General features: G+C 45.1%; 14 non-coding genes across 14 annotated transcripts; 4 read left to right on the top strand and 10 right to left on the bottom strand.

Annotated features, from left to right (window-relative positions):
• Window positions 1-444: 444 nt before the first annotated feature.
• On the bottom strand, window positions 445-551 carry LOC147666799 (U6 spliceosomal RNA). Its single transcript, XR_015304659.1, has one exon. It is a non-coding gene; the product is annotated as a U6 spliceosomal RNA (small nuclear RNA).
• A 1,807-nt stretch (window positions 552-2,358) lies between these two features.
• On the bottom strand, window positions 2,359-2,465 carry LOC147666800 (U6 spliceosomal RNA). The gene has a single exon (XR_015304670.1). It is a non-coding gene; the product is annotated as a U6 spliceosomal RNA (small nuclear RNA).
• A 1,797-nt stretch (window positions 2,466-4,262) lies between these two features.
• LOC147666801 (U6 spliceosomal RNA) lies at window positions 4,263-4,369 on the bottom strand. Its single transcript, XR_015304616.1, has one exon. It is a non-coding gene; the product is annotated as a U6 spliceosomal RNA (small nuclear RNA).
• Window positions 4,370-6,176: 1,807 nt separating this feature from the next.
• On the bottom strand, window positions 6,177-6,283 carry LOC147666802 (U6 spliceosomal RNA). The gene has a single exon (XR_015304644.1). It is a non-coding gene; the product is annotated as a U6 spliceosomal RNA (small nuclear RNA).
• Window positions 6,284-8,080: 1,797 nt separating this feature from the next.
• Window positions 8,081-8,187, bottom strand: LOC147666803 (U6 spliceosomal RNA). The gene has a single exon (XR_015304681.1). It is a non-coding gene; the product is annotated as a U6 spliceosomal RNA (small nuclear RNA).
• A 1,807-nt stretch (window positions 8,188-9,994) lies between these two features.
• On the bottom strand, window positions 9,995-10,101 carry LOC147666804 (U6 spliceosomal RNA). Its single transcript, XR_015304645.1, has one exon. It is a non-coding gene; the product is annotated as a U6 spliceosomal RNA (small nuclear RNA).
• A 714-nt stretch (window positions 10,102-10,815) lies between these two features.
• TRNAR-ACG (transfer RNA arginine (anticodon ACG)) lies at window positions 10,816-10,888 on the top strand. Its single transcript has one exon. It is a non-coding gene; the product is annotated as a tRNA-Arg (tRNA).
• A 1,010-nt stretch (window positions 10,889-11,898) lies between these two features.
• Window positions 11,899-12,005, bottom strand: LOC147666806 (U6 spliceosomal RNA). Its single transcript, XR_015304646.1, has one exon. It is a non-coding gene; the product is annotated as a U6 spliceosomal RNA (small nuclear RNA).
• A 714-nt stretch (window positions 12,006-12,719) lies between these two features.
• On the top strand, window positions 12,720-12,792 carry TRNAR-ACG (transfer RNA arginine (anticodon ACG)). The gene has a single exon. It is a non-coding gene; the product is annotated as a tRNA-Arg (tRNA).
• A 1,020-nt stretch (window positions 12,793-13,812) lies between these two features.
• LOC147666808 (U6 spliceosomal RNA) lies at window positions 13,813-13,919 on the bottom strand. Its single transcript, XR_015304692.1, has one exon. It is a non-coding gene; the product is annotated as a U6 spliceosomal RNA (small nuclear RNA).
• Window positions 13,920-15,716: 1,797 nt separating this feature from the next.
• Window positions 15,717-15,823, bottom strand: LOC147666809 (U6 spliceosomal RNA). The gene has a single exon (XR_015304629.1). It is a non-coding gene; the product is annotated as a U6 spliceosomal RNA (small nuclear RNA).
• Window positions 15,824-16,537: 714 nt separating this feature from the next.
• Window positions 16,538-16,610, top strand: TRNAR-ACG (transfer RNA arginine (anticodon ACG)). Its single transcript has one exon. It is a non-coding gene; the product is annotated as a tRNA-Arg (tRNA).
• A 1,020-nt stretch (window positions 16,611-17,630) lies between these two features.
• On the bottom strand, window positions 17,631-17,737 carry LOC147666811 (U6 spliceosomal RNA). The gene has a single exon (XR_015304651.1). It is a non-coding gene; the product is annotated as a U6 spliceosomal RNA (small nuclear RNA).
• A 714-nt stretch (window positions 17,738-18,451) lies between these two features.
• TRNAR-ACG (transfer RNA arginine (anticodon ACG)) lies at window positions 18,452-18,524 on the top strand. Its single transcript has one exon. It is a non-coding gene; the product is annotated as a tRNA-Arg (tRNA).
• Window positions 18,525-19,082: the final 558 nt, after the last annotated feature.

Here is a 19,082-nt window from a genome sequence, read left to right on the forward strand (position 1 = left end):
TCCAAGCGCCTAGACACCTGGTGCCCAATCTGGCATGGTGTTTTTCAGCTTACCCGACCAATCCGGTTGCAAGGTGGACTTTAACAATACTGCTAAAAAGGCACTCCCAGACATCCCTGAGGCCTTCATTTGCATAGGCCCTGCCCTTCTCTTTATCCTGCTTCCCACAAAGCAACACAACACTGCAGCAGTATAGATTTGGGGGTGGTGAAGAATAATGACAGTGAGGCTAAAAAAGAGAAAGAAAAGTCCCAGAAGTCCTGCAGGCTTCCTTGCTAAATGCAGCTGAACATAGAGCGCACCTTCTTTACTGCAAAGCAAATACATTAAAAATGTTGAGGAGAGACTAATTGAAAAATACATATTACGGGGACAGCACTGGGACCTGCTTTATTTTTTCAATTAGTCTTGAAAACAAAAAAGATTTCTCTCCTGAAAGCTGTTAAAAATATGGAACGCTTCACGAATTTGCGTGTCATCCTTGCGCAGGGGCCATGCTAATCTTCTCTGTATCGTTCCAATTTTAGTATATGTGCTGCCGAAGCGAGCACACTTTATTGATGAACTGACAATGTTTATAAACTCTCTAAATCTACAGTCTCTAGACATAGGGTGGCCTGGCAGAGATGCTCAGATGGCCAGTACGCATTCAAATCTGAGCCAATGGTCAAAAATGTATGAAGAGTAGCAATCCATTATTCTTCACTGCATTTGTGGTCCAAGACTAAACACACCGTAAGTATGTAGATGATACCAGGTTTGCAAAGGCTCCTGGGTCGGGCTACAGACAAGGAGCATTGTGACGTCACGTTGCCTGTGGAACAGTGATATTAAAAGTGAAAAAGCTGCACAGTAGGTTAGGTGAAGGGCTCTGAGAGTGGAAAGGCAGCATGCTTGGGTCCCTGGACAAGGTGAGCTTATGATAATGTGTCTGAATGTTCACCTGTGTTGTAATATTAAACCCCTTATTGTTGTAAACGCCTACTTACTAAGGAGTTCTCAAGCTCAGCCCCACACAGACCTGGAACTGATTATGTTAATGCAAACTATTTAAGAAACTGAGCCTGATCTAAAAGATTTCCTTGGATCTAGGACCATTTCGCCTAGCTTTTAGGTGCTTCCTTCTCCTAAAGTCCTTTGTAAAACTTGGGAAAACCTCACAGAACAGACTTCCAGGAGGTCAGATGGGTTTCCTTGTGCCTTCACACACACATACACACACTTTCTAGCCCACTTAAGGACAAAAGGATGCGTAAGTCTACATAGGGCCAGTGGCGCAATGGATAACGCGTCTGACTACGGATCAGAAGATTGTAGGTTCGACTCCTATCTGGCTCGGAAGGGTTGTAGGTCCCTGTTTGATTATATTCCTGTGGAATTTTTATTTACCTCAGACTTGTTGTAGGTTCAATATTCTCCAGCAGGACTCATCCAGCAGTTGTTCCACGGTAGAGCGCAAGTAATAGGACCACAGCTAGTTAAACGTTTCCCATTTGCTGCTGGACTCTATGTGATGGCCGTCACGTGGTGTGCTGCTTTTGTATTTCAACATGGGTCCCTGATACTCTTAATTGCGAAAAAGCTTGTTGACAAAAGTGTGTGTGCGCGAGGGTCTGTGGACGTAGGCAGGTGTGTGCACTTGAATGCTTACCCATTTACATGTGTGAGAGGAACAAACCAACTCCCTGTGGGCTGCAGGCTTACAACTGGTAGCCCCAGTAGCCAGGCAGAACCACAGGTAAGGAGAGAGAGAAAGTTGGTCCATTATTAGAGAAGGACCATAAGCATCTTGCACTGCTACCTTCTTCCCCTCTCAGCCACGATCAGCCACGATCGGCCAAGACCTCTCTATTAGGGTAGAGGGTGAACATTTCTTGGACCTCAGAAACTGAGGGATGTAGACCCAATATGTCCTCCAAGCGCCTAGACACCTGGTGCCCAATCTGGCATGGTGTTTTTCAGCTTACCCGACCAATCCGGTTGCAAGGTGGACTTTAACAATACTGCTAAAAAGGCACTCCCAGACATCCCTGAGGCCTTCATTTGCATAGGCCCTGCCCTTCTCTTTGTCCTGCTTCCCACAAAGCAACACAACACTGCAGCAGTATAGATTTGGGGGTGGTGAAGAATAATGACAGTGAGGCTAAAAAAGAGAAAGAAAAGTCCCAGAAGTCCTGCAGGCTTCCTTGCTAAATGCAGCTGAACATAGAGCGCACCTTCTTTACTGCAAAGCAAATACATTAAAAATGTTGAGGAGAGACTAATTGAAAAATACATATTACGGGGACAGCACTGGGACCTGCTTTATTTTTTCAATTAGTCTTGAAAACAAAAAAGATTTCTCTCCTGAAAGCTGTTAAAAATATGGAACGCTTCACGAATTTGCGTGTCATCCTTGCGCAGGGGCCATGCTAATCTTCTCTGTATCGTTCCAATTTTAGTATATGTGCTGCCGAAGCGAGCACACTTTATTGATGAACTGACAATGTTTATAAACTCTCTAAATCTACAGTCTCTAGACATAGGGTGGCCTGGCAGAGATGCTCAGATGGCCAGTACGCATTCAAATCTGAGCCAATGGTCAAAAATGTATGAAGAGTAGCAATCCATTATTCTTCACTGCATTTGTGGTCCAAGACTAAACACACCGTAAGTATGTAGATTATACCAGGTTTGCAAAGGCTCCTGGTTCGGGCTACAGACAAGGAGCATTGTGACGTCACGCTGCCTGTGGAACAGTGATATTAAAGGTGAAACAGCTGCACAGTAGGTTAGGTGAAGGGCTCTGAGAGTGGAAAGGCAGCATGCTTGGGTCCCTGGACAAGGTGAGCTTATGATAATGTGTCTGAATGTTCACCTGTGTTGTAATATTAAACCCCTTATTGTTGTAAACGCCTACTTACTAAGGAGTTCCCAAGCTCAGCCCCACACAGACCTGGAACTGATTATGTTAATGCAAACTATTTAAGAAACTGAGCCTGATCTAAAAGATTTCCTTGGATCTAGGACCATTTCGCCTAGCTTTTAGGTGCTTCCTTCTCCTAAAGTCCTTTGTAAAACTTGGGAAAACCTCACAGAACAGACTTCCAGGAGGTCAGATGGGTTTCCTTGTGCCTTCACACACACATACACACACTTTCTAGCCCACTTAAGGACAAAAGGATGCGTAAGTCTACATAGGGCCAGTGGCGCAATGGATAACGCGTCTGACTACGGATCAGAAGATTGTAGGTTCGACTCCTATCTGGCTCGGAAGGGTTGTAGGTCCCTGTTTGATTATATTCCTGTGGAATTTTTATTTACCTCAGACTTGTTGTAGGTTCAATATTCTCCAGCAGGACTCATCCAGCAGTTGTTCCACGGTAGAGCGCAAGTAATAGGACCACAGCTAGTTAAACGTTTCCCATTTGCTGCTGGACTCTATGTGATGGCCGTCACGTGGTGTGCTGCTTTTGTATTTCAACATGGGTCCCTGATACTCTTAATTGCGAAAAAGCTTGTTGACAAAAGTGTGTGTGCGCGAGGGTCTGTGGACGTAGGCAGGTGTGTGCACTTGAATGCTTACCCATTTACATGTGTGAGAGGAACAAACCAACTCCCTGTGGGCTGCAGGCTTACAACTGGTAGCCCCAGTAGCCAGGCAGAACCACAGGTAAGGAGAGAGAGAAAGTTGGTCCATTATTAGAGAAAAACCATAAGCATCTTGCACTGCTACCTTCTTCCCATCTCAGCCACGATCAGCCAAGACCTCTCTATTAGGGTAGAGGGTGAACATTTCTTGGACCTCAGAAACTGAGGGATGTAGACCCAATATGTCCTCCAAGCGCCTAGACACCTGGTGCCCAATCTGGCATGGTGTTTTTCAGCTTACCCGACCAATCCGGTTGCAAGGTGGACTTTAACAATACTGCTAAAAAGGCACTCCCAGACATCCCTGAGGCCTTCATTTGCATAGGCCCTGCCCTTCTCTTTGTCCTGCTTCCCACAAAGCAACACAACACTGCAGCAGTATAGATTTGGGGGTGGTGAAGAATAATGACAGTGAGGCTAAAAAAGAGAAAGAAAAGTCCCAGAAGTCCTGCAGGCTTCCTTGCTAAATGCAGCTGAACATAGAGCGCACCTTCTTTACTGCAAAGCAAATACATTAAAAATGTTGAGGAGAGACTAATTGAAAAATACATATTACGGGGACAGCACTGGGACCTGCTTTATTTTTTCAATTAGTCTTGAAAACAAAAAAGATTTCTCTCCTGAAAGCTGTTAAAAATATGGAACGCTTCACGAATTTGCGTGTCATCCTTGCGCAGGGGCCATGCTAATCTTCTCTGTATCGTTCCAATTTTAGTATATGTGCTGCCGAAGCAAGCACACTTTATTAATGAACTGACAATGTTTATAAACTCTCTAAATCTACAGTCTCTAGACATAGGGTGGCCTGGCAGAGATGCTCAGATGGCCAGTACGCATTCAAATCTGAGCCAATGGTCAAAAATGTATGAAGAGTAGCAATCCATTATTCTTCACTGCATTTGTGGTCCAAGACTAAACACACCGTAAGTATGTAGATTATACCAGGTTTGCAAAGGCTCCTGGGTCGGGATACAGACAAGGAGCATTGTGACGTCACGTTGCCTGTGGAACAGTGATATTAAAGGTGAAACAGCTGCACAGTAGGTTAGGTGAAGGGCTCTGAGAGTGGAAAGGCAGCATGCTTGGGTCCCTGGACAAGGTGAGCTTATGATAATGTGTCTGAATGTTCACCTGTGTTGTAATATTAAACCCCTTATTGTTGTAAACGCCTACTTACTAAGGAGTTCTCAAGCTCAGCCCCACACAGACCTGGAACTGATTATGTTAATGCAAACTATTTAAGAAACTGAGCCTGATCTAAAAGATTTCCTTGGATCTAGGACCATTTCGCCTAGCTTTTAGGTGCTTCCTTCTCCTAAAGTCCTTTGTAAAACTTGGGAAAACCTCACAGAACAGACTTCCAGGAGGTCAGATGGGTTTCCTTGTGCCTTCACACACACATACACACACTTTCTAGCCCACTTAAGGACAAAAGGATGCGTAAGTCTACATAGGGCCAGTGGCGCAATGGATAACGCGTCTGACTACGGATCAGAAGATTGTAGGTTCGACTCCTATCTGGCTCGGAAGGGTTGTAGGTCCCTGTTTGATTATATTCCTGTGGAATTTTTATTTACCTCAGACTTGTTGTAGGTTCAATATTCTCCAGCAGGACTCATCCAGCAGTTGTTCCACGGTAGAGCGCAAGTAATAGGACCACAGCTAGTTAAACGTTTCCCATTTGCTGCTGGACTCTATGTGATGGCCGTCACGTGGTGTGCTGCTTTTGTATTTCAACATGGGTCCCTGATACTCTTAATTGCGAAAAAGCTTGTTGACAAAAGTGTGTGTGCGCGAGGGTCTGTGGACGTAGGCAGGTGTGTGCACTTGAATGCTTACCCATTTACATGTGTGAGAGGAACAAACCAACTCCCTGTGGGCTGCAGGCTTACAACTGGTAGTCCCAGTAGCCAGGCAGAACCACAGGTAAGGAGAGAGAGAAAGTTGGTCCATTATTAGAGATGGACCATAAGCATCTTGCACTGCTACCTTCTTCCCCTCTCAGCCACGATCAGCCACGATCGGCCAAGACCTCTCTATTAGGGTAGAGGGTGAACATTTCTTGGACCTCAGAAACTGAGGGATGTAGACCCAATATGTCCTCCAAGCGCCTAGACACCTGGTGCCCAATCTGGCATGGTGTTTTTCAGCTTACCCGACCAATCCGGTTGCAAGGTGGACTTTAACAATACTGCTAAAAAGGCACTCCCAGACATCCCTGAGGCCTTCATTTGCATAGGCCCTGCCCTTCTCTTTGTCCTGCTTCCCACAAAGCAACACAACACTGCAGCAGTATAGATTTGGGGGTGGTGAAGAATAATGACAGTGAGGCTAAAAAAGAGAAAGAAAAGTCCCAGAAGTCCTGCAGGCTTCCTTGCTAAATGCAGCTGAACATAGAGCGCACCTTCTTTACTGCAAAGCAAATACATTAAAAATGTTGAGGAGAGACTAATTGAAAAATACATATTACGGGGACAGCACTGGGACCTGCTTTATTTTTTCAATTAGTCTTGAAAACAAAAAAGATTTCTCTCCTGAAAGCTGTTAAAAATATGGAACGCTTCACGAATTTGCGTGTCATCTTTGCGCAGGGGCCATGCTAATCTTCTCTGTATCGTTCCAATTTTAGTATATGTGCTGCCGAAGCGAGCACACTTTATTGATGAACTGACAATGTTTATAAACTCTCTAAATCTACAGTCTCTAGACATAGGGTGGCCTGGCAGAGATGCTCAGATGGCCAGTACGCATTCAAATCTGAGCCAATGGTCAAAAATGTATGAAGAGTAGCAATCCATTATTCTTCACTGCATTTGTGGTCCAAGACTAAACACACCGTAAGTATGTAGATTATACCAGGTTTGCAAAGGCTCCTGGGTCGGGCTACAGACAAGGAGCATTGTGACGTCACGTTGCCTGTGGAACAGTGATATTAAAGGTGAAACAGCTGCACAGTAGGTTAGGTGAAGGGCTCTGAGAGTGGAAAGGCAGCATGCTTGGGTCCCTGGACAAGGTGAGCTTATGATAATGTGTCTGAATGTTCACCTGTGTTGTAATATTAAACCCCTTATTGTTGTAAACGCCTACTTACTAAGGAGTTCTCAAGCTCAGCCCCACACAGACCTGGAACTGATTATGTTAATGCAAACTATTTAAGAAACTGAGCCTGATCTAAAAGATTTCCTTGGATCTAGGACCATTTCGCCTAGCTTTTAGGTGCTTCCTTCTCCTAAAATCCTTTGTAAAACTTGGGAAAACCTCACAGAACAGACTTCCAGGAGGTCAGATGGGTTTCCTTGTGCCTTCACACACACATACACACACTTTCTAGCCCACTTAAGGACAAAAGGATGCGTAAGTCTACATAGGGCCAGTGGCGCAATGGATAACGCGTCTGACTACGGATCAGAAGATTGTAGGTTCGACTCCTATCTGGCTCGGAAGGGTTGTAGGTCCCTGTTTAATTATATTCCTGTGGAATTTTTATTTACCTCAGACTTGTTGTAGGTTCAATATTCTCCAGCAGGACTCATCCAGCAGTTGTTCCACGGTAGAGCGCAAGTAATAGGACCACAGCTAGTTAAACGTTTCCCATTTGCTGCTGGACTCTATGTGATGGCCGTCACGTGGTGTGCTGCTTTTGTATTTCAACATGGGTCCCTGATACTCTTAATTGCGAAAAAGCTTGTTGACAAAAGTGTGTGTGCGCGAGGGTCTGTGGACGTAGGCAGGTGTGTGCACTTGAATGCTTACCCATTTACATGTGTGAGAGGAACAAACCAACTCCCTGTGGGCTGCAGGCTTACAACTGGTAGCCCCAGTAGCCAGGCAGAACCACAGGTAAGGAGAGAGAGAAAGTTGGTCCATTATTAGAGAAAAACCATAAGCATCTTGCACTGCTACCTTCTTCCCATCTCAGCCACGATCAGCCAAGACCTCTCTATTAGGGTAGAGGGTGAACATTTCTTGGACCTCAGAAACTGAGGGATGTAGACCCAATATGTCCTCCAAGCGCCTAGACACCTGGTGCCCAATCTGGCATGGTGTTTTTCAGCTTACCCGACCAATCCGGTTGCAAGGTGGACTTTAACAATACTGCTAAAAAGGCACTCCCAGACATCCCTGAGGCCTTCATTTGCATAGGCCCTGCCCTTCTCTTTGTCCTGCTTCCCACAAAGCAACACAACACTGCAGCAGTATAGATTTGGGGGTGGTGAAGAATAATGACAGTGAGGCTAAAAAAGAGAAAGAAAAGTCCCAGAAGTCCTGCAGGCTTCCTTGCTAAATGCAGCTGAACATAGAGCGCACCTTCTTTACTGCAAAGCAAATACATTAAAAATGTTGAGGAGAGACTAATTGAAAAATACATATTACGGGGACAGCACTGGGACCTGCTTTATTTTTTCAATTAGTCTTGAAAACAAAAAAGATTTCTCTCCTGAAAGCTGTTAAAAATATGGAACGCTTCACGAATTTGCGTGTCATCCTTGCGCAGGGGCCATGCTAATCTTCTCTGTATCGTTCCAATTTTAGTATATGTGCTGCCGAAGCGAGCACACTTTATTAATGAACTGACAATGTTTATAAACTCTCTAAATCTACAGTCTCTAGACATAGGGTGGCCTGGCAGAGATGCTCAGATGCCCAGTACGCATTCAAATCTGAGCCAATGGTCAAAAATGTATGAAGAGTAGCAATCCATTATTCTTCACTGCATTTGTGGTCCAAGACTAAACACACCGTAAGTATGTAGATTATACCAGGTTTGCAAAGGCTCCTGGGTCGGGCTACAGACAAGGAGCATTGTGACGTCACGTTGCCTGTGGAACAGTGATATTAAAGGTGAAACAGCTGCACAGTAGGTTAGGTGAAGGGCTCTGAGAGTGGAAAGGCAGCATGCTTGGGTCCCTGGACAAGGTGAGCTTATGATAATGTGTCTGAATGTTCACCTGTGTTGTAATATTAAACCCCTTATTGTTGTAAACGCCTACTTACTAAGGAGTTCTCAAGCTCAGCCCCACACAGACCTGGAACTGATTATGTTAATGCAAACTATTTAAGAAACTGAGCCTGATCTAAAAGATTTCCTTGGATCTAGGACCATTTCGCCTAGCTTTTAGGTGCTTCCTTCTCCTAAAGTCCTTTGTAAAACTTGGGAAAACCTCACAGAACAGACTTCCAGGAGGTCAGATGGGTTTCCTTGTGCCTTCACACACACATACACACACTTTCTAGCCCACTTAAGGACAAAAGGATGCGTAAGTCTACATAGGGCCAGTGGCGCAATGGATAACGCGTCTGACTACGGATCAGAAGATTGTAGGTTCGACTCCTATCTGGCTCGGAAGGGTTGTAGGTCCCTGTTTGATTATATTCCTGTGGAATTTTTATTTACCTCAGACTTGTTGTAGGTTCAATATTCTCCAGCAGGACTCATCCAGCAGTTGTTCCACGGTAGAGCGCAAGTAATAGGACCACAGCTAGTTAAACGTTTCCCATTTGCTGCTGGACTCTATGTGATGGCCGTCACGTGGTGTGCTGCTTTTGTATTTCAACATGGGTCCCTGATACTCTTAATTGCGAAAAAGCTTGTTGACAAAAGTGTGTGTGCGCGAGGGTCTGTGGACGTAGGCAGGTGTGTGCACTTGAATGCTTACCCATTTACATGTGTGAGAGGAACAAACCAACTCCCTGTGGGCTGCAGGCTTACAACTGGTAGTCCCAGTAGCCAGGCAGAACCACAGGTAAGGAGAGAGAGAAAGTTGGTCCATTATTAGAGATGGACCATAAGCATCTTGCACTGCTACCTTCTTCCCCTCTCAGCCACGATCAGCCACGATCGGCCAAGACCTCTCTATTAGGGTAGAGGGTGAACATTTCTTGGACCTCAGAAACTGAGGGATGTAGACCCAATATGTCCTCCAAGCGCCTAGACACCTGGTGCCCAATCTGGCATGGTGTTTTTCAGCTTACCCGACCAATCCGGTTGCAAGGTGGACTTTAACAATACTGCTAAAAAGGCACTCCCAGACATCCCTGAGGCCTTCATTTGCATAGGCCCTGCCCTTCTCTTTGTCCTGCTTCCCACAAAGCAACACAACACTGCAGCAGTATAGATTTGGGGGTGGTGAAGAATAATGACAGTGAGGCTAAAAAAGAGAAAGAAAAGTCCCAGAAGTCCTGCAGGCTTCCTTGCTAAATGCAGCTGAACATAGAGCGCACCTTCTTTACTGCAAAGCAAATACATTAAAAATGTTGAGGAGAGACTAATTGAAAAATACATATTACGGGGACAGCACTGGGACCTGCTTTATTTTTTCAATTAGTCTTGAAAACAAAAAAGATTTCTCTCCTGAAAGCTGTTAAAAATATGGAACGCTTCACGAATTTGCGTGTCATCTTTGCGCAGGGGCCATGCTAATCTTCTCTGTATCGTTCCAATTTTAGTATATGTGCTGCCGAAGCGAGCACACTTTATTGATGAACTGACAATGTTTATAAACTCTCTAAATCTACAGTCTCTAGACATAGGGTGGCCTGGCAGAGATGCTCAGATGGCCAGTACGCATTCAAATCTGAGCCAATGGTCAAAAATGTATGAAGAGTAGCAATCCATTATTCTTCACTGCATTTGTGGTCCAAGACTAAACACACCGTAAGTATGTAGATTATACCAGGTTTGCAAAGGCTCCTGGGTCGGGCTACAGACAAGGAGCATTGTGACGTCACGTTGCCTGTGGAACAGTGATATTAAAGGTGAAACAGCTGCACAGTAGGTTAGGTGAAGGGCTCTGAGAGTGGAAAGGCAGCATGCTTGGGTCCCTGGACAAGGTGAGCTTATGATAATGTGTCTGAATGTTCACCTGTGTTGTAATATTAAACCCCTTATTGTTGTAAACGCCTACTTACTAAGGAGTTCTCAAGCTCAGCCCCACACAGACCTGGAACTGATTATGTTAATGCAAACTATTTAAGAAACTGAGCCTGATCTAAAAGATTTCCTTGGATCTAGGACCATTTCGCCTAGCTTTTAGGTGCTTCCTTCTCCTAAAATCCTTTGTAAAACTTGGGAAAACCTCACAGAACAGACTTCCAGGAGGTCAGATGGGTTTCCTTGTGCCTTCACACACACATACACACACTTTCTAGCCCACTTAAGGACAAAAGGATGCGTAAGTCTACATAGGGCCAGTGGCGCAATGGATAACGCGTCTGACTACGGATCAGAAGATTGTAGGTTCGACTCCTATCTGGCTCGGAAGGGTTGTAGGTCCCTGTTTAATTATATTCCTGTGGAATTTTTATTTACCTCAGACTTGTTGTAGGTTCAATATTCTCCAGCAGGACTCATCCAGCAGTCGTTCCACGGTAGAGCGCAAGTAATAGGACCACAGCTAGTTAAACGTTTCCCATTTGCTGCTGGACTCTATGTGATGGCCGTCACGTGGTGTGCTGCTTTTGTATTTCAACATGGGTCCCTGATACTCTTAATTGCGAAAAAGCTTGTTGACAAAAGTGTGTGTGCGCGAGGGTCTGTGGACGTAGGCAGGTGTGTGCACTTGAATGCTTACCCATTTACATGTGTGAGAGGAACAAACCAACTCCCTGTGGGCTGCAGGCTTACAACTGGTAGCCCCAGTAGCCAGGCAGAACCACAGGTAAGGAGAGAGAGAAAGTTGGTCCATTATTAGAGAAAAACCATAAGCATCTTGCACTGCTACCTTCTTCCCATCTCAGCCACGATCAGCCAAGACCTCTCTATTAGGGTAGAGGGTGAACATTTCTTGGACCTCAGAAACTGAGGGATGTAGACCCAATATGTCCTCCAAGCGCCTAGACACCTGGTGCCCAATCTGGCATGGTGTTTTTCAGCTTACCCGACCAATCCGGTTGCAAGGTGGACTTTAACAATACTGCTAAAAAGGCACTCCCAGACATCCCTGAGGCCTTCATTTGCATAGGCCCTGCCCTTCTCTTTGTCCTGCTTCCCACAAAGCAACACAACACTGCAGCAGTATAGATTTGGGGGTGGTGAAGAATAATGACAGTGAGGCTAAAAAAGAGAAAGAAAAGTCCCAGAAGTCCTGCAGGCTTCCTTGCTAAATGCAGCTGAACATAGAGCGCACCTTCTTTACTGCAAAGCAAATACATTAAAAATGTTGAGGAGAGACTAATTGAAAAATACATATTACGGGGACAGCACTGGGACCTGCTTTATTTTTTCAATTAGTCTTGAAAACAAAAAAGATTTCTCTCCTGAAAGCTGTTAAAAATATGGAACGCTTCACGAATTTGCGTGTCATCTTTGCGCAGGGGCCATGCTAATCTTCTCTGTATCGTTCCAATTTTAGTATATGTGCTGCCGAAGCGAGCACACTTTATTAATGAACTGACAATGTTTATAAACTCTCTAAATCTACAGTCTCTAGACATAGGGTGGCCTGGCAGAGATGCTCAGATGCCCAGTACGCATTCAAATCTGAGCCAATGGTCAAAAATGTATGAAGAGTAGCAATCCATTATTCTTCACTGCATTTGTGGTCCAAGACTAAACACACCGTAAGTATGTAGATTATACCAGGTTTGCAAAGGCTCCTGGGTCGGGCTACAGACAAGGAGCATTGTGACGTCACGTTGCCTGTGGAACAGTGATATTAAAGGTGAAACAGCTGCACAGTAGGTTAGGTGAAGGGCTCTGAGAGTGGAAAGGCAGCATGCTTGGGTCCCTGGACAAGGTGAGCTTATGATAATGTGTCTGAATGTTCACCTGTGTTGTAATATTAAACCCCTTATTGTTGTAAACGCCTACTTACTAAGGAGTTCTCAAGCTCAGCCCCACACAGACCTGGAACTGATTATGTTAATGCAAACTATTTAAGAAACTGAGCCTGATCTAAAAGATTTCCTTGGATCTAGGACCATTTCGCCTAGCTTTTAGGTGCTTCCTTCTCCTAAAGTCCTTTGTAAAACTTGGGAAAACCTCACAGAACAGACTTCCAGGAGGTCAGATGGGTTTCCTTGTGCCTTCACACACACATACACACACTTTCTAGCCCACTTAAGGACAAAAGGATGCGTAAGTCTACATAGGGCCAGTGGCGCAATGGATAACGCGTCTGACTACGGATCAGAAGATTGTAGGTTCGACTCCTATCTGGCTCGGAAGGGTTGTAGGTCCCTGTTTGATTATATTCCTGTGGAATTTTTATTTACCTCAGACTTGTTGTAGGTTCAATATTCTCCAGCAGGACTCATCCAGCAGTTGTTCCACGGTAGAGCGCAAGTAATAGGACCACAGCTAGTTAAACGTTTCCCATTTGCTGCTGGACTCTATGTGATGGCCGTCACGTGGTGTGCTGCTTTTGTATTTCAACATGGGTCCCTGATACTCTTAATTGCGAAAAAGCTTGTTGACAAAAGTGTGTGTGCGCGAGGGTCTGTGGACGTAGGCAGGTGTGTGCACTTGAATGCTTACCCATTTACATGTGTGAGAGGAACAAACCAACTCCCTGTGGGCTGCAGGCTTACAACTGGTAGCCCCAGTAGCCAGGCAGAATCACAGGTAAGGAGAGAGAGAAAGTTGGTCCATTATTAGAGAAGGACCATAAGCATCTTGCACTGCTACCTTCTTCCCCTCTCAGCCACGATCAGCCACGATCGGCCAAGACCTCTCTATTAGGGTAGAGGGTGAACATTTCTTGGACCTCAGAAACTGAGGGATGTAGACCCAATATGTCCTCCAAGCGCCTAGACACCTGGTGCCCAATCTGGCATGGTGTTTTTCAGCTTACCCGACCAATCCGGTTGCAAGGTGGACTTTAACAATACTGCTAAAAAGGCACTCCCAGACATCCCTGAGGCCTTCATTTGCATAGGCCCTGCCCTTCTCTTTGTCCTGCTTCCCACAAAGCAACACAACACTGCAGCAGTATAGATTTGGGGGTGGTGAAGAATAATGACAGTGAGGCTAAAAAAGAGAAAGAAAAGTCCCAGAAGTCCTGCAGGCTTCCTTGCTAAATGCAGCTGAACATAGAGCGCACCTTCTTTACTGCAAAGCAAATACATTAAAAATGTTGAGGAGAGACTAATTGAAAAATACATATTACGGGGACAGCACTGGGACCTGCTTTATTTTTTCAATTAGTCTTGAAAACAAAAAAGATTTCTCTCCTGAAAGCTGTTAAAAATATGGAACGCTTCACGAATTTGCGTGTCATCCTTGCGCAGGGGCCATGCTAATCTTCTCTGTATCGTTCCAATTTTAGTATATGTGCTGCCGAAGCGAGCACACTTTATTGATGAACTGACAATGTTTATAAACTCTCTAAATCTACAGTCTCTAGACATAGGGTGGCCTGGCAGAGATGCTCAGATGGCCAGTACGCATTCAAATCTGAGCCAATGGTCAAAAATGTATGAAGAGTAGCAATCCATTATTCTTCACTGCATTTGTGGTCCAAGACTAAACACACCGTAAGTATGTAGATTATACCAGGTTTGCAAAGGCTCCTGGTTCGGGCTACAGACAAGGAGCATTGTGACGTCACGCTGCCTGTGGAACAGTGATATTAAAGGTGAAACAGCTGCACAGTAGGTTAGGTGAAGGGCTCTGAGAGTGGAAAGGCAGCATGCTTGGGTCCCTGGACAAGGTGAGCTTATGATAATGTGTCTGAATGTTCACCTGTGTTGTAATATTAAACCCCTTATTGTTGTAAACGCCTACTTACTAAGGAGTTCCCAAGCTCATCCCCACACAGACCTGGAACTGATTATGTTAATGCAAACTATTTAAGAAACTGAGCCTGATCTAAAAGATTTCCTTGGATCTAGGACCATTTCGCCTAGCTTTTAGGTGCTTCCTTCTCCTAAAGTCCTTTGTAAAACTTGGGAAAACCTCACAGAACAGACTTCCAGGAGGTCAGATGGGTTTCCTTGTGCCTTCACACACACATACACACACTTTCTAGCCCACTTAAGGACAAAAGGATGCGTAAGTCTACATAGGGCCAGTGGCGCAATGGATAACGCGTCTGACTACGGATCGGAAGATTGTAGGTTCGACTCCTATCTGGCTCGGAAGGGTTGTAGGTCCCTGTTTGATTATATTCCTGTGGAATTTTTATTTACCTCAGACTTGTTGTAGGTTCAATATTCTCCAGCAGGACTCATCCAGCAGTTGTTCCACGGTAGAGCGCAAGTAATAGGACCACAGCTAGTTAAACGTTTCCCATTTGCTGCTGGACTCTATGTGATGGCCGTCACGTGGTGTGCTGCTTTTGTATTTCAACATGGGTCCCTGATACTCTTAATTGCGAAAAAGCTTGTTGACAAAAGTGTGTGTGCGCGAGGGTCTGTGGACGTAGGCAGGTGTGTGCACTTGAATGCTTACCCATTTACATGTGTGAGAGGAACAAACCAACTCCCTGTGGGCTGCAGGCTTACAACTGGTAGCCCCAGTAGCCAGGCAGAACCACAGGTAAGGAGAGAGAGAAAGTTGGTCCATTATTAGAGAAAAACCATAAGCATCTTGCACTGCTACATTCTTCCCATCTCAGCCACGATCAGCCAAGACCTCTCTATTAGGGTAGAGGGTGAACATTTCTTGGACCTCAGAAACTGAGGGATGTAGACCCAATATGTCCTCCAAGCGCCTAGACACCTGGTGCCCAATCTGGCATGGTGTTTTTCAGCTTACCCGACCAATCCGGTTGCAAGGTGGACTTTAACAATACTGCTAAAAAGGCACTCCCAGACATCCCTGAGGCCTTCATTTGCATAGGCCCTGCCCTTCTCTTTGTCCTGCTTCCCACAAAGCAACACAACACTGCAGCAGTATAGATTTGGGGGTGGTGAAGAATAATGACAGTGAGGCTAAAAAAGAGAAAGAAAAGTCCCAGAAGTCCTGCAGGCTTCCTTGCTAAATGCAGCTGAACATAGAGCGCACCTTCTTTACTGCAAAGCAAATACATTAAAAATGTTGAGGAGAGACTAATTGAAAAATACATATTACGGGGACAGCACTGGGACCTGCTTTATTTTTTCAATTAGTCTTGAAAACAAAAAAGATTTCTCTCCTGAAAGCTGTTAAAAATATGGAACGCTTCACGAATTTGCGTGTCATCCTTGCGCAGGGGCCATGCTAATCTTCTCTGTATCGTTCCAATTTTAGTATATGTGCTGCTGAAGCGAGCACACTTTATTAATGAACTGACAATGTTTATAAACTCTCTAAATCTACAGTCTCTAGACATAGGGTGGCCTGGCAGAGATGCTCAGATGGCCAGTACGCATTCAAATCTGAGCCAATGGTCAAAAATGTATGAAGAGTAGCAATCCATTATTCTTCACTGCATTTGTGGTCCAAGACTAAACACACCGTAAGTATGTAGATTATACCAGGTTTGCAAAGGCTCCTGGGTCGGGCTACAGACAAGGAGCATTGTGACGTCACGTTGCCTGTGGAACAGTGATATTAAAGGTGAAACAGCTGCACAGTAGGTTAGGTGAAGGGCTCTGAGAGTGGAAAGGCAGCATGCTTGGGTCCCTGGACAAGGTGAGCTTATGATAATGTGTCTGAATGTTCACCTGTGTTGTAATATTAAACCCCTTATTGTTGTAAACACCTACTTACTAAGGAGTTCTCAAGCTCAGCCCCACACAGACCTGGAACTGATTATGTTAATGCAAACTATTTAAGAAACTGAGCCTGATCTAAAAGATTTCCTTGGATCTAGGACCATTTCGCCTAGCTTTTAGGTGCTTCCTTCTCCTAAAGTCCTTTGTAAAACTTGGGAAAACCTCACAGAACAGACTTCCAGGAGGTCAGATGGGTTTCCTTGTGCCTTCACACACACATACACACACTTTCTAGCCCACTTAAGGACAAAAGGATGCATAAGTCTACATAGGGCCAGTGGCGCAATGGATAACGCGTCTGACTACGGATCAGAAGATTGTAGGTTCGACTCCTATCTGGCTCGGAAGGGTTGTAGGTCCCTGTTTGATTATATTCCTGTGGAATTTTTATTTACCTCAGACTTGTTGTAGGTTCAATATTCTCCAGCAGGACTCATCCAGCAGTTGTTCCACGGTAGAGCGCAAGTAATAGGACCACAGCTAGTTAAACGTTTCCCATTTGCTGCTGGACTCTATGTGATGGCCGTCACGTGGTGTGCTGCTTTTGTATTTCAACATGGGTCCCTGATACTCTTAATTGCGAAAAAGCTTGTTGACAAAAGTGTGTGTGCGCGAGGGTCTGTGGAAGTAGGCAGGTGTGTGCACTTGAATGCTTACCCATTTACATGTGTGAGAGGAACAAACCAACTCCCTGTGGGCTGCAGGCTTACAACTGGTAGCCCCAGTAGCCAGGCAGAACCACAGGTAAGGAGAGAGAGAAAGTTGGTCCATTATTAGAGAAGGACCATAAGCATCTTGCACTGCTACCTTCTTCCCCTCTCAGCCACGATCAGCCACGATCGGCCAAGACCTCTCTATTAGGGTAGAGGGTGAACATTTCTTGGACCTCAGAAACTGAGGGATGTAGACCCAATATGTCCTCCAAGCGCCTAGACACCTGGTGCCCAATCTGGCATGGTGTTTTTCAGCTTACCCGACCAATCCGGTTGCAAGGTGGACTTTAACAATACTGCTAAAAAGGCACTCCCAGACATCCCTGAGGCCTTCATTTGCATAGGCCCTGCCCTTCTCTTTGTCCTGCTTCCCACAAAGCAACACAACACTGCAGCAGTATAGATTTGGGGGTGGTGAAGAATAATGACAGTGAGGCTAAAAAAGAGAAAGAAAAGTCCCAGAAGTCCTGCAGGCTTCCTTGCTAAATGCAGCTGAACATAGAGCGCACCTTCTTTACTGCAAAGCAAATACATTAAAAATGTTGAGGAGAGACTAATTGAAAAATACATATTACGGGGACAGCACTGACACCTGCTTTATTTTTTCAATTAGTCTTGAAAACAAAAAAGATTTCTCTCCTGAAAGCTGTTAAAAATATGGAACGCTTCACGAATTTGCGTGTCATCTTTGCGCAGGGGCCATGCTAATCTTCTCTGTATCGTTCCAATTTTAGTATATGTGCTGCCGAAGCAAGCACACTTTATTGATGAACTGACAATGTTTATAAACTCTCTAAATCTACAGTCTCTAGACATAGGGTGGCCTGGCAGAGATGCTCAGATGGCCAGTACGCATTCAAATCTGAGCCAATGGTCAAAAATGTATGAAGAGTAGCAATCCATTATTCTTCACTGCATTTGTGGTCCAAGACTAAACACACCGTAAGTATGTAGATTATACCAGGTTTGCAAAGGCTCCTGGTTCGGGCTACAGACAAGGAGCATTGTGACGTCACGCTGCCTGTGGAACAGTGATATTAAAGGTGAAACAGCTGCACAGTAGGTTAGGTGAAGGGCTCTGAGAGTGGAAAGGCAGCATGCTTGGGTCCCTGGACAAGGTGAGCTTATGATAATGTGTCTGAATGTTCACCTGTGTTGTAATATTAAACCCCTTATTGTTGTAAACGCCTACTTACTAAGGAGTTCCCAAGCTCAGCCCCACACAGACCTGGAACTGATTATGTTAATGCAAACTATTTAAGAAACTGAGCCTGATCTAAAAGATTTCCTTGGATCTAGGACCATTTCGCCTAGCTTTTAGGTGCTTCCTTCTCCTAAAGTCCTTTGTAAAACTTGGGAAAACCTCACAGAACAGACTTCCAGGAGGTCAGATGGGTTTCCTTGTGCCTTCACACACACATACACACACTTTCTAGCCCACTTAAGGACAAAAGGATGCGTAAGTCTACATAGGGCCAGTGGCGCAATGGATAACGCGTCTGACTACGGATCAGAAGATTGTAGGTTCGACTCCTATCTGGCTCGGAAGGGTTGTAGGTCCCTGTTTGATTATATTCCTGTGGAATTTTTATTTACCTCAGACTTGTTGTAGGTTCAATATTCTCCAGCAGGACTCATCCAGCAGTTGTTCCACGGTAGAGCGCAAGTAATAGGACCACAGCTAGTTAAACGTTTCCCATTTGCTGCTGGACTCTATGTGATGGCCGTCACGTGGTGTGCTGCTTTTGTATTTCAACATGGGTCCCTGATACTCTTAATTGCGAAAAAGCTTGTTGACAAAAGTGTGTGTGCGCGAGGGTCTGTGGACGTAGGCAGGTGTGTGCACTTGAATGCTTACCCATTTACATGTGTGAGAGGAACAAACCAACTCCCTGTGGGCTGCAGGCTTACAACTGGTAGCCCCAGTAGCCAGGCTGAACCACAGGTAAGGAGAGAGAGAAAGTTGGTCCATTATTAGAGAAGGACCATAAGCATCTTGCACTGCTACCTTCTTCCCCTCTCAGCCACGATCTGCCAAGACCTCTCTATTAGGGTAGAGGGTGAACATTTCTTGGACCTCGGAAACTGAGGGATGTAGACCCA

Source organism: Lissotriton vulgaris, unplaced genomic scaffold (genome assembly GCF_964263255.1).
Source record: "Lissotriton vulgaris unplaced genomic scaffold, aLisVul1.2 SCAFFOLD_2072, whole genome shotgun sequence".
Taxonomy (NCBI): Eukaryota; Metazoa; Chordata; class Amphibia; order Caudata; family Salamandridae; genus Lissotriton; species Lissotriton vulgaris.